This window comes from Marmota marmota, unplaced genomic scaffold (genome assembly GCF_001458135.2).
Source record: "Marmota marmota marmota unplaced genomic scaffold, marMar, whole genome shotgun sequence".
Classification (NCBI taxonomy): domain Eukaryota; kingdom Metazoa; phylum Chordata; class Mammalia; order Rodentia; family Sciuridae; genus Marmota; species Marmota marmota.
The window spans coordinates 355-13,897 of NW_026010001.1; the positions used below are offsets into that span (position 1 = coordinate 355).

The following is a 13,543-nucleotide window of genomic DNA, read 5'->3' on the forward strand; positions in this document are numbered from 1 at the left end:
CCCCAGTTCACTGGAGTGTTGGGTCACTCCACAGAGAGGGGCAGAGCTCCCTTCTCAGAGCAGATTGATAGAGACACCCAGGTTGGGGATCCTCATGGGTCATGCCTCCAGTGACTCCTGGAGCTCCCTTCTCCTCAGAGCAGCCTCAGCAGACTCTTGGCTTAGAGACTTAGTGAGTCATGGCTCTAGGAATGCCTGGGGTTTCTTTGTCTTCAGAGCAGCCTGAGGGGGATGCCTGTCTTGGGGACCCTCGTGTGGCATGTTTCTAGGGTTTCCAGGATTTCCTGAGGGAGATGCCAGGGTTGGGGACTCTCACAGTTCATGTCTCTAAGTAGGCCTGGGGTTCCCTTCTCCTCAGAGTGGTCTGGAGGAGACACAAGTGTGGGGACTCTCTTGGGTCACATCTCTAGTGACGCCTGGGGTTCCCTTGTCTTCAGTTATCTGAGGAAGACTCCTGGTGTGGGGAGCCTTGTGGGTTGTGTCTCTAGGGACACCCGGGGTTCCGTTCTCCTCAGAGCAGCCTGAGGGAGATGCCTGGTGTGGGGCAACCCTATTTTGTATTATAGAGATAGGGTTTCACTGAGTTGCTTCATGCCTTGCTTTTGTTGAGACTGGTTTTGAACTCAAGATCCTTCTGCCTCAGCCTTCTGATCCGCTTAGGTTTAAATATATTACTTCTAACAAAGCCAGAATTTATTAAAAATACATCCCCTGTATTTTTAATAATGAACCACAGTTTTTCTTTAATCTTTGCTTAGTTTTGTTCAAATTTTTTTTTTAATTTTAGAAGGGCACAATACATTTATTTTATTTATTTTTATGTGGTGCTAAGGATCAAACCCAGTGCCTCACACATGCTAGGCAAGCACTCTACCACTGAGCTGCCACTGCCACACATTTTTCTTTTGGTGGAGAGTTTAATTAGCAAGAAGCCACCCCTCCAGGACCCTCTTGCTAAGGCCTCCCTCTCCAGACCCCACCCATATTCTTTGGCCCTGCTTGTCCTCCTGAACCACCTTCCCCCTCCTTCCTACCCTGTCTCTCCTCTATGTCCTACTCATGTTCTAGGGCCTGTTCCTCCCTCAGGTTTCACCCATCTGCCAGGCCCTGCCCCCTTGTGGCTCATTATCCCCCTCCTTCAGACCCTGTTTGTCCTCCAGATCTTTCCCTTCTTCGTGTCCTGCCCCTCCTCCAGTCCTCACCCTCCTCCTCTTTTTATTTTTTTTTATTGCACGTGGACACAATGCCTTTATTTTGTTTGTTTATTTTTATGTGGTGCTAAGGTTTGAACCCAGTGCCTCACACATGCTAGGCAAGTGCTCTACCAGGGAGCCATAACTCCAGCCCAATCTTCCTCCTCTTTAAGACCCTGCCTCTTCTCCAGACCCCACTTATCTTCCAGGTCCCCTCCTCCTCCTGACATTCCCTCCCCCTCCTCCAGACTCTGTCCCTGCTGCTAGGATGAGCAGCTCCCTGGCTGCTGTGCTAATTGGCAGTATATTTGTAATGGTGCACAAATAACGTCCGTTGTGTAAACACTGACATCCTGCATTGGATGAATTATCTTGACTGTATCAGAATTCGATATACCATAAAATAACATTAGAAAAGTCACCTTTCTCTCTTTTTATTTTCTCTATAGATCATGAACATTTGAAATAAAATCAGAATTTGTTAAAGGGCAGATGACAGTCAGCCTTGAGCCCTGATGATCCCAGGATCCCATCCAGTGGGGGAACTCTAAGTACCAGTCCAAGGTTTTGTATGCTAATTGATTCATTTTCTTATTTTAGAGTTATTTTGTAATATAATTCCCCATGGCCTCCAGGTCTCCAGTTCTGTGCAATACATTTTTTCCAATTCAATTTTTGATTAATATTCTTTCAGTTTTCTACAGAATTTTTAAAATATTTTTTTTTAGTTGTCAGTGGATCTTTTTATTTTATTTATTTATTTTGTTTATTTATATGTGGTGCTGAGGATTGAACCCAGGGCCTGACACATGCCAGGCAAATGCTCTGCCTTTGCACCACATTCTAGCTCTTTATAGAATTTTTAATTCTGTGGACTTCTATTTTTTTATAAGGAATATTTTTAAAATTACTTTTAGCTTACTTTGTTTTTGATTGAGAGAATTGGCTTGTTTGAGAGAATTATATTGTTTGAAAATGCTCATAATCAAATGATTTTAATTAATTTCCACTTATTAAGGTATCTTTGGAGACTGGATGTGCAGAGCAGAGCACTTGCCTGGCATGTGAGAGGCCATAGAGTCCATCCCAGCACCACACACACAGAAGATGTCTTTGACAGGACTCAAGCATGAGAGGTATGCTTTGAAAAGATCATGTATTGGGGCTGGGGTTGTGGCTCAGTAGTAGAGCACTCACCTAGCACATGCAAGGACCTGGGTTCTATCCTCGGTACCACATAAAAATAAGTAAATAAAACAAAGGTATTATGTCCAACTACAACTAGAAATAAAGATTTTTAAAAAAGGTCATGTATTTCCACATACATACATATACCACAGTGCCTCTTCCAAATTCATGTGAAATTATTCTAAGAAAATTTCAAATCAGTTTTAAAAGAGAAGAGGGATGATATTTTTAATGTCAACTATTGATATTTCATGATATTTAAAACCACTATAGATGAAATTTCCTGAGATACAAATCATTACAAAATGTAAGAGACAAGTCAGTAGCTGCTTTTTTGCAATTCAGATACATTTACTAAAAATAAGCTTTTTTAAAAAAAGATATTTTTTCTTCTTTAAAATTTAGAAAGCATGTCCATATGTCCTATTAAAGTTCTACATTCATCAGAAAGTTCTCTTATTCCTTGCATACAAAGGGATGGGCCTTCTAATGAGCATGATACTTTATGTTGTCAGGAATTCTTGTGGGAGAACTCTTTGTTTTGCCTCTGTTCAAAATCTTATTTAAAAATGTATCAGTTTGCTTTTGATTTCAGAAACTTGACTTTCTTTTGAAATTATGTATTTATTAGTATTTAGAGTTATTACATGTGGGAAATGCCATGATTACATTTTATCCTAATGTTATCCTAATGTTGTGTTAATAATTTCCTAAGCTAGGTTATGTTCATTTTTCTTATCAACAGTCAATAAAGCCTTTTTTGTTGTTTTGATGGTATGCTTGATGTGAACATGCTTTATGATGTGACACCACTGTTCATGATGGTCTAGGTATGCAATACACTATAAGGAGAGTATTTTGATTCTGAGAGTCTCAAGTGTTTTAGGTCCAACATGTTTCCTTAAGAGGAGTGATTATTTGTTTTCTATTTGATTACACAAATAAGATACAAATTCTTTTTTTTTTCTTTTGTGGTTCTGGGGGTTGGTCCTAGGGCTTCCTGCATGCTAGGAAAACTTTCTACCACTGAGCTACATCCCCAGCCCCATAGATCCTTTAGTTGTCATTAGCTTCATGATGAGCTAGTGACAATAAAATTACTTACAATTTCAACTAGATTTAGACTCATGCAAGAGTTTGGGCATCCATAGCTCCTTGTGATTTCTAAGAGGTAGAGTTTCCCACAACACAGCAGCATCTAATATCACTCCTGGACTGATCTGACACCTCTGCTTCTCTTGGCTCACCACTTCCTGTAGAGGTCTTGGAGGAAATGAATATTCTATGACTATTTGTCCCAGTCACAAATATTTGATTATATTGCTGCTAAAATGTATGCATAGAAATAAAATAGAGACAAGGATTCTTTCGGATAAGTGATTCAGTCACAGTGAGTCAGTTTGCAATTAGACATCTTTTTTTTTATAAAGTCACTCTTTCAGGAAAGTTAAACCATGATTTGAAATAAAATCTCCAAAATGTCATTTTTTTCCTCTGTAGTGATCACGTTTTAAGAAGGAAAACCTAGAACCTAGTGACAGCATAAAAATATAATAAGTTAACATATGTTATTACTTCAACATGAAATATGTAAAAGAGGCATATACTTTGAATTTTTAAAAAAAATTTTTTTAGTTGGACACAATGCCTTCATTTTCATTTATTTATTTTTATGTGGTGCTGAGGCTCAAACCTAGCACCTCACACATGCTAGGTGAGTTGTCTATCACTGAGCTACAACCCCAGCCCACATACTTTGAATTTTATATTACTTTGAACTATTTGATTTTTGTGTTATAAATGTTCGTAATAAAATACAGAACTAGCTAAGAGTGTCAGTTACTAGTAATAACTGTATGAATAATTAAACAAGTAGGTGTTTGAGAAAATATAACCATGTACTAAGGCTTTACTTTAGAGTAGTTTAATCTTTTTGGGGGGAGGGTACTGGGCATTGAATCCATGGGCACTAACCCTAATCCTTTGGCCTTTAATATTAATATTTACCCACACTATTGCATCAAAAAGTGATATAATAACTGCCCTGTGGACTTTAATACTAGTATAAAATCAATACTATAAAATGTAAGTGATATAAATGCTACCTTGTGACTTTAAATACTTACATGATATCCAACTATTATAAAATTGATAAAATAGCTTCCCTGTGGCAATTCATACTAATGTAATATCCTTATTCTAGAATCTAAAGCTAATATTGTATCAGGAAAGTGACATTTAACATCAATGTGGTATCAGTACTATAACATGACAAACTAGTGTAATAGATTCCCTGTGGAATTTAATACTAATATAATATCCTAATACACCATGTAAAATAAATATGATTGCTCTACTGTAACCTTTAATACTGATGTTATATCAATTCTATAGTATTTTATACTAATATATTAGCTGTCCTGTGAACTTCATGCCAACATGATATCCATATTGTAGCATCTAATGCTAATATAATAATATCTTCCCTGTGACCTTTAATATTTACCCATACTATTGATATTATAATGTAATATCCAGATTATAGCATCTACGACTAATATAGTATCAGCCCAGTGAATTCCAGTAATAGTAAAATCTCCACAGAGAAGCACATAAACTTAATATATTAAGAGCTGTTTTGTGTCTTTTCATGATCATATGATATCTATAATATGCAATCTAAAAGTAACAGTAGCTGACTTTGGTTTTTAATATCAATGTAATATGCATACGATAGCATCCTAAAGTACTATAGCAGCTGCCCTGTGGTCTTTAATACTTTTATAATGTCCATACTATAGCACATAAATCCAATATAATATCTGAATTTTGGTCCTTACTACTAATATCCATATTATAGCATCTAAAAGTAATAAAACATGTGCCCTGTGGCCTATAAATGTCATATGATAGCCATACTATAGCATCTAATACTAATATAATGGCTGCCCTGTAGCCTTTGACTTTAGTATAATATCAATACTTTGTCCTCTGAAACTAACAGAATAGCTGTCCTGTAGCCTTTTAATACTAATTTTATCCATATGTAGCATCATTATAGTCTCCATGTAGCCTTTTATTCTAATATTATATCCATACTGTAGACTCTAAAATGAATAAAATAGCTTCCTTTTTGCCTTCAAGAGTAATATGATATGCACTATGGTACCTAGAAAATATTATAATAGCTTCCCTGTGGTCTTGAATACTAATAATATCCATGCTATAGTACCTAAGACTAATAGGTGCCTGTTGTGTTTAATATTAAAGATGTCCATACTATACCTTCCAAAAACTAATATAATAGCTGCTCTGTGACCTATAATATTAACATAATATCCATACTGTAGCATCTAAAACTGACATAATAGCTGCCTGGTAGCCTTTAATATTGAGATAAAATCTGTGGCCTCTGAAATTAAAGTAATAACTTCAAGTGAAGTTTTAATACTGATAGTGCATACATACTATAGCACCAAAAACTGATAATATAGCAGCGTTGTAGAATTTCATAGTAATATAATAATTATAACAGAATATAAAAGTTTAATATTAATAAAATATCTATACTGTTGATCTAAATCTAATGAAATGGCTGCCTGTAATCTATAATAGCCATACAATATCCATACCAAAGCTTCTAAAACTAGAATAATAGTGCCCTGTGGCCTTTAATGCTAATAGGTATTCATACTACAGTATTTAAAGCTGATACAATAGCTGAATTGTGGTCTTCCATATCAATGCAATGTCAATATTATAGCATATTGAACTAATTTAGTAGCTTCCCTATGACATTTATATGCTAATATAATATCTAACCTGTTCACTGTAATACTAACATATTTGTACTGTAGCCTCTGAAACTGATATAATAGCTAATTTATCATCTAAAACTAATATAGTAGCTGCCCTGTAACTTTAAAACTATTACAATTTTTATAGTATAGCATCAAAATTAATATAATAGCTTCCCAGTGGCTTTTATATTAATATAATATCTGTGCTACAGTATATCCAATACTAATAAAATAGTGGCACTGTGTCTTTAAATACCAATATGATATCCATGCTACTGCAACTCAAGATAACATAATAGATGATTTGTGTCTTTTAATCTTAGTATAATATCCCTATAATAGCATATGTTACATAATAGATGATTTCTGGCTTTAAATATTAATATTATATCCATAATATAGCATCTTCAATTAATATTACATATGTCCTGTGTCCTTAGGACACATATTATATCCATAGTGTTGGATTTAAAACTAGTATAATAGATACCTTGTGGACTTTAATACTAATATAATATCCATACTGTAGCTCCTAAACTTAATATAGTAGCTGCCTGGGCCCTTTAATATGATATGTAATATGATAAACATATTGTGCTCTTTAAAACTAAAGTAATAACTGCTCTGTGGTCTTTAGTGCTGATATAATATAGCATGAAAAACTAATAACTTCCTTGTGTCCTTTAATATTGATAGTGTAGCATCCAAAACTAATATGATAGCTGTCCTCTAGACTTTAATATCATAATATTCATAGTGCAACCTCTAAATTTAATATAATACCTGTCTTGTGGCCTTTATTACTGGTTTGTTATTCATACTATAGCATGGAAAACTGATTAAATAACTGTTCTGTGGCCTTTAATATTAATATGATTTCATATTATAGCAAAAAAAATTGATATCAGAGGTCTTTATTACTAATAGATGCAAACTATAATATATAAAACAAGTAAGTAGCTGTGCAATAGAATTTAATACTAAGTGACATCCATGCTAAAGCATGTTAAACTAATAGCTCCCCTGTAGCTTTTGATACTAATATTATAGCCTCCAAAACTGATGTAATAGATGTCCTGTGGCCTTTAATATTATTGTTACATCATTCCTATTACCTGTCAAGCCAATTTAATAAGTTCCTTATGAAATTTAATATTCATTTAATATCCATATTATAAATCTAAAACTGATAAATATGTGCTTCATATAAAAATGGTAAATAGGTCCTATAGTATTAATATGATATTGTATCACCGTAAACTAATATCAGCTTTGTGGTCATTAAACTAATATGATATTTATAGGATAGTATTAAAATCAATATACTGCCATGTTGACTTTAGTGCTAACATGATATCTGTACTTGAGTACCTAATAGTACATAATTATTGACCTGGAGTGTTTAATTCTAATATGATATTCATATTGGAACATCTGAAACTGATGCAATAGTTGTCCTGTGGCCTTTGATATTTATATGATATCCATCCTATAGTATCCAAAGCTAATAAAATATATTAGCTACCTGTGGCCTTTAATATTAATATAATATCCATACTGCAGCATTTAAAATAATAGATGCACTGTGGCCTTAATACCAAATAATTGGTTTGGATATGCTCATGTGTGAGACAATGTAAGGAAGTTTAAAGGTGAAATGATGGGTTATGAGAGCCTTAACCCAAATTAGTAATCCTCTGACAGGAATTAACTGAGTGGTAGCTGCAGGCTGATAGTGTGTAGCTGGAGGAGGTGGGTCATTGAGGCTGTGCCTTTGGGGTACATATTTGGTGAGCTGAGCTTAGGTTCTCTGCTTCCAGATCACCACTTTCCTTCACCACACTCTTCTGCCCCACCTTAAGCCCCAAGGAATAGAGTTGGCCATCTATTGGCTGAGATCTCTGAAAATGTGAGCCCCTAAATGAACTTTTCCTCCTTTAAAATTGTTCTTGTCAGGTCCTTTGGTCAAAGTGCAAAAAAGATGACTGAAATAATAACATACATGTCATAGATCTGAAACAAATACAATAGTTGCCCTGATGCCTTTAATACTAATATGATATTAAGAGTGTAACATCTAAAACTGATATATAATAGTTTCCCTGTGACATTTAATGTTAATATAATATTCATGCCATAACATCCAAAACTAACATTATAGCCTCCCTATAGCCCTTTATACTAAAGTAATATCCATATTATAGCATTTCAAGCTAATATAATGTATTCCCTGTTGCCCTTAAAGCTAATGTAATACATACTATTGCATCTAAAATTGATATAATAGGTGTTCTGTATCCTTTAATATCAATAGACATCCTTATTATAGCATCTTAATTTGATATAATAGTTGCTCTTTGGCCTTAATATTTATATGATACCCATAATAGCATCTAAAACTGATAAAATATTAGCCCTGTGGCCCTTATAGGTAATATGATACCCAAACTATATCTCCTAAAACTAATATAATAGCTGGACTGTGGCAATTAACATTAATATTTTATCCATATTATGCCCTCTAAAACTAATGAAATAGCCCTCTTGTCATTTTAAGTGAAATATCCATATGATAGATATGGATAAACCCTATAATATAGCATATCCATATGATAGCATATAAAGTTAACATAATAGCTGACCTCTGTCATTTAATAGTAATCTGTTGGGCTGAGGATGTGGCTCAAGCGGTAATGCTCTGACCTGGCATGCACTGGACTTGATCCTCAGCACCACATAAAATAAAATAAAGATGTTGTGTCCACTGAAAACTGAAAAAGAAATATTAAAAAATTCTCTCTCTCTCTCTCTCTCTCTCTCTCTCTCTCTTTAAAAAAAATAGTAATCTCTTATCCAAAGTATAGTACCTAAAATAATATAATTCCTTATACTAATAGGATAGTCATCGCATAGCATATAAAACTAATATAATAACTGAACTTTGGAGCTTTAATATTAATGTAATATGTATTCTACAACATCTCAAAGTACTGAAAGAGCATCCCTGTGCATCCTGTGTATTTGCCATTAGTATTTTATCCACACTGTGGCCTGTTAATGGAATATTATAGCTCTTCGTGGCTGTTCATATTAATATCCATTCAATAGCATCTAATGCTAATATAATAGATGCCCTATAGCCTTTAATACTAATTCAGTATTAATACTGTGACCCCTAATACTAAAATAATAATTCTCCTGTGGCCTTTTAATATTACATAATATTCATTTATAGCAATTATATGAATATAATTCCTGCCCTATGGCCTTTAGTACTAATATGATATCCATATCATAGCATCTGTTAATGATCTAAAAGCAGTCCTCTTACCTTTGTACTGTTATGATATTCATATTATAGCATCTAAACTAATATAATTGTTCTCTTATGACCTTTAATTCCTATATTTTTACCATAGCATCTCAATCTAGTATAACATCTCTGTAGCTTTTAATGCTAATGTAATATTCTTACAATTACATCTAAAAGTGATATAATAGCTACCATGTGGTCTTTAATACTGATGTTATATTCATGTTATATCATTAAAAACTGATAGAGTAGCTTCCCTGTGGCTTTATTAGTAATATGACATTCTTGTTACAGCATATAAAATTGATATGATAGCTGCCTTTAATATTAATATGATATCCATAATATAGTGTCCAAAGCTGATATAATATCTGCAATGTGCATTTCATAGCTAATATGACATCCTTACTAAAGCATTTAAAAACATTATAAGCCAGGCACAGTGGCACATGCCTGTAATCCCGGTGGTTTGGGAGGCTGAGACAGGAGAATTGTGAGTTCAAAGCCAGCCTCAGCCACTGTGAGGCATTAAGCAACTCCGTGAGACCCTGTCTCTAAACTACAAAATAGGGCTGATGATGTTGCTCAGTGGTCAATTTCCCCTGAGTTCAATCCCTGATTGATAGATAGATANTGTCCTGTGGCCTTTAATATTAATGTTACATCATTCCTATAACCTGTGAAGCCAATTTAATAAGTTTCTTATGAAATTTAATATTCATTTAATATACATATTATAAATATAAAACTGATAAATACGTGCTTCATATAAAACTGGTAAATAGGTCCTATAGTATTAATATGATATTGTATCACCTTAAACTAATATAATATCAGCTTTGTGGCCATTAAACTAATATGATATTTATAGGATAGTGTTAAAATCAATATACTGCCATGTTGACTTTAATGCTAACATGATATCCATTCTTGAGTATCTAATAGTACATAATTATTGACCTGAAGTGTTTAATTTTAATATGATATTCATATTGGAACATCTGAAACTGATGCAATAGTTGTCACTGTGGCCTTTGATATTTATATGATATCCATCCTATAGTATCCAAAGCTAATAAAATATATTAGCTACCCTGTGGCCTTTAATATTAATATAATATCCATACTGCAGCATTTAAAATAATAGATGCACTGTGGCCTTAATACCAAATAATTGGTTTGGATATGCTCATGTGTGAGACAATTTAAGGAAGTTTAAAGGTGAAATGATGGGTTATGAGAGCCTTAACCCAAATTAGTAATCCTCTGAAGGAATTAACTGAGTGGTAACTGCAGGCTGATAGTGTGTAGCTGGAGGAGGTGGGTCATTGAGGCTGTGCCTTTGGGGTACATATTTGATGAGCTGAGCTTAGGTTCTCTGCTTCCTGATCACCACTTTCCTTCACCACATTCTTCTGCCCCACCTTAAGCCCCAAGGAATAGAGTTGGCCATCTATTGGCTGAGATCTCTGAAACTGTGAGCCCCTAAATGAACTTTTCCTCCTTTAAAATTGTTCTTGTCAGGTCCTTTGGTCAAAGCAGTGAAAAAGATGACTGAAATCATAACATACATGTCATAGATCTAAAACAAATACAATAGTTGCCCTGATGCCTTTAATACTAATATGATATTAAGAGTGTAACATCTAAAACTGATATATAATAGTTTCCCTGTGACATTTAATGTTAATATAATATTCATGCCATAACATCCAAAACTAACATTATAGCCTCCCTATAGCCTTTTATACTAAAGTAATATCCATATTATAACATTTCAATCTAATATAATATCTTCCCTGTGGCCCTTAAAGCTAATGTAATACATAATATTGCATCTAAAATTGATATAATAGCTGCTCTGTATCCTTTAATATCAATAGATATCCTTATTATAGCATCTTAACTTGATATAATAGTTGCTCTTTGGTCTTAATATTTATATGATACCCATAGTAGCATCTAAAACTGATAAAATATTAGCCCTGTGGCTCTTATAGGTAATATGATACCCAACTATAACTCCTAAAACTAATCTAATAGCTAGACTGTGGCATTTAACATTAGTAATTTATCCGTATTATGCACTCTAAAACTAATAAAATAGCCTTCTTGTCATTTTAAGTGAAATATCCATATGATAGCAATAAACCTTATAATATAGCATATCCATATGATAGCATATAAAGTTAACATAATAGCTGACCTCTGGCATTTAATACTAATCTGTTGGGCTGGGGATGTGGCTCAAGTGGTAATGCACTAACCTGGCATGCACAGGGCACTGGGCTCGATCCTCAGCACCACATATTATTTTATAAAGATGTTGTGTCCACTGAAAACTGAAAAATAAATATTAAAAATTCTCTCCTCTCTCTCTCTCTCTCTCTCTCTCTCTCCCCTCTCTCCTCTCTCCTCTCTCTCCTCTCTTTCTCTCTCTCTTTAAAAAAATAGTCATCTGTTATCCAAAGTATAGTACCTAAACTAATATAATTCCTTATACTAATAAGATAGTCATCACATAGCATACAAAACTAATATAATAACTGAACTTTGGAGCTTTAATATTAATGTAATATGTATACTACAACATCTCAAAGTACTGAAAGAGCATCCTTGTGCATCCTGTGCATTTGCCATTAATATTTTATCCATACTGTGGCCTGTTAATGGAATATTATAGCTCTTTGTGGCTGTTCATATTAATATCCATTCAATAGCATCTAATGCTAATATAATAGATGCCCTATGGCCTTTAATACTAATTCAGTATCAATACTGTGACCCCTAATACTAAAATAATAATTCTCCTGTGGCCTTTTAATATTACATAAAGTTCATTTATAGCAATTATATGAATATAATTCCTGCCCTATGGCGTTTAGTACTAATATGATATCCATATCATAGCATCTATTAATGATCTAAAAGCAGTCCTCTTACCTTTGTACTGTTATGATATTCATATTATAGCATCTAAACTAATATAATTGTTCTCTTATGACCTTTAATTCCTATATATTTACCATAGCATCTAAATATAGTATAACATCTTTGTAGCTTTTAATACTAATGTAATGTTCTTACAATTACATCTAAAAGTGATATAATAGCTACCATGTGGTCTTTAATACTGATATTATATTCATGTTAGATCATTAAAAACTGATAGAGTAGCTTCCCTGTGGCTTTATTAGTAATATGACATTCTTATTACAGCATGTAAAATTGATATGATAGCTGCCTTTAATATTTATATGATATCCATTATATAGTGTCCAAAGCTGATATAATATCTGCAATGTGCATTTCATAGGTAATATGACATCCTTACTAAAGCATTTAAAAACATCATGAGCCAGGCTCAGTGGCACATGCCTGTAATCCCAGTGGTTTGGGAGGCTGAGACAGGAGAATTGTGAGTTCAAAGCCAGCCTCAGCCACTGTGAGGCATTAAGCAACTCAGTGAGACCCTGTCTCTAAACAAACTACAAAATAGGGCTGATGATGTTGCTCAGTGGTCAAGTGCCCCTGAGTTCAATCCCTGATAAATAAATAAATAAATAAGTAAGTAAATAAATAAAATATAATAGCTGCATAATGGTATTTAATACTATTATTATATCTATATTATAGTATTGAAAATGAATATTATAGCTTCTCTGTGGCCTTTTGTATTAATGTAATCATAGAATTGCATTGAAAATGGATATAATAGCAGCCCTGTGGCTTTTAATTCTATTGTGATATACATGTGGCATCTAAAACTGATATAAGAGCTGTCTTATTGCCTTTAATACTCATATAATATCCGTATTGTAGCATCTGAAAATAATTTAAAAAACTACACAGTGGTGTTTTATGCTAATATGATATCCCTAGTGTAGATTCCTTACTAAAACAATAGGTGCCTTATAGCCTCTAATACTATTATTACATTCATAGTGTGCCTTCTGAAATTGATTTAATAGCTGCACTGTCACTTTTAATATTTCTATGATATTCATACTATTGATCTAAAAGTAATATCTATTCTGTGGCCTTTGATG

General features: G+C 33.6%; 1 long non-coding RNA gene across 1 annotated transcript in view; it reads left to right on the forward strand.

The window, feature by feature from the left end:
- Window positions 1-1,455: 1,455 nt before the first annotated feature.
- LOC125614909 overlaps window positions 1,456-13,543 on the forward strand; it is a 20,034-nt gene continuing 7,946 nt past the window's right edge. Inside the window, exons 1-2 of the long non-coding RNA XR_007345484.1 lie at window positions 1,456-1,757; window positions 2,212-2,329. This is a non-coding gene — a long non-coding RNA (uncharacterized LOC125614909). The remainder of the gene's footprint in view (window positions 1,758-2,211; window positions 2,330-13,543) is intronic.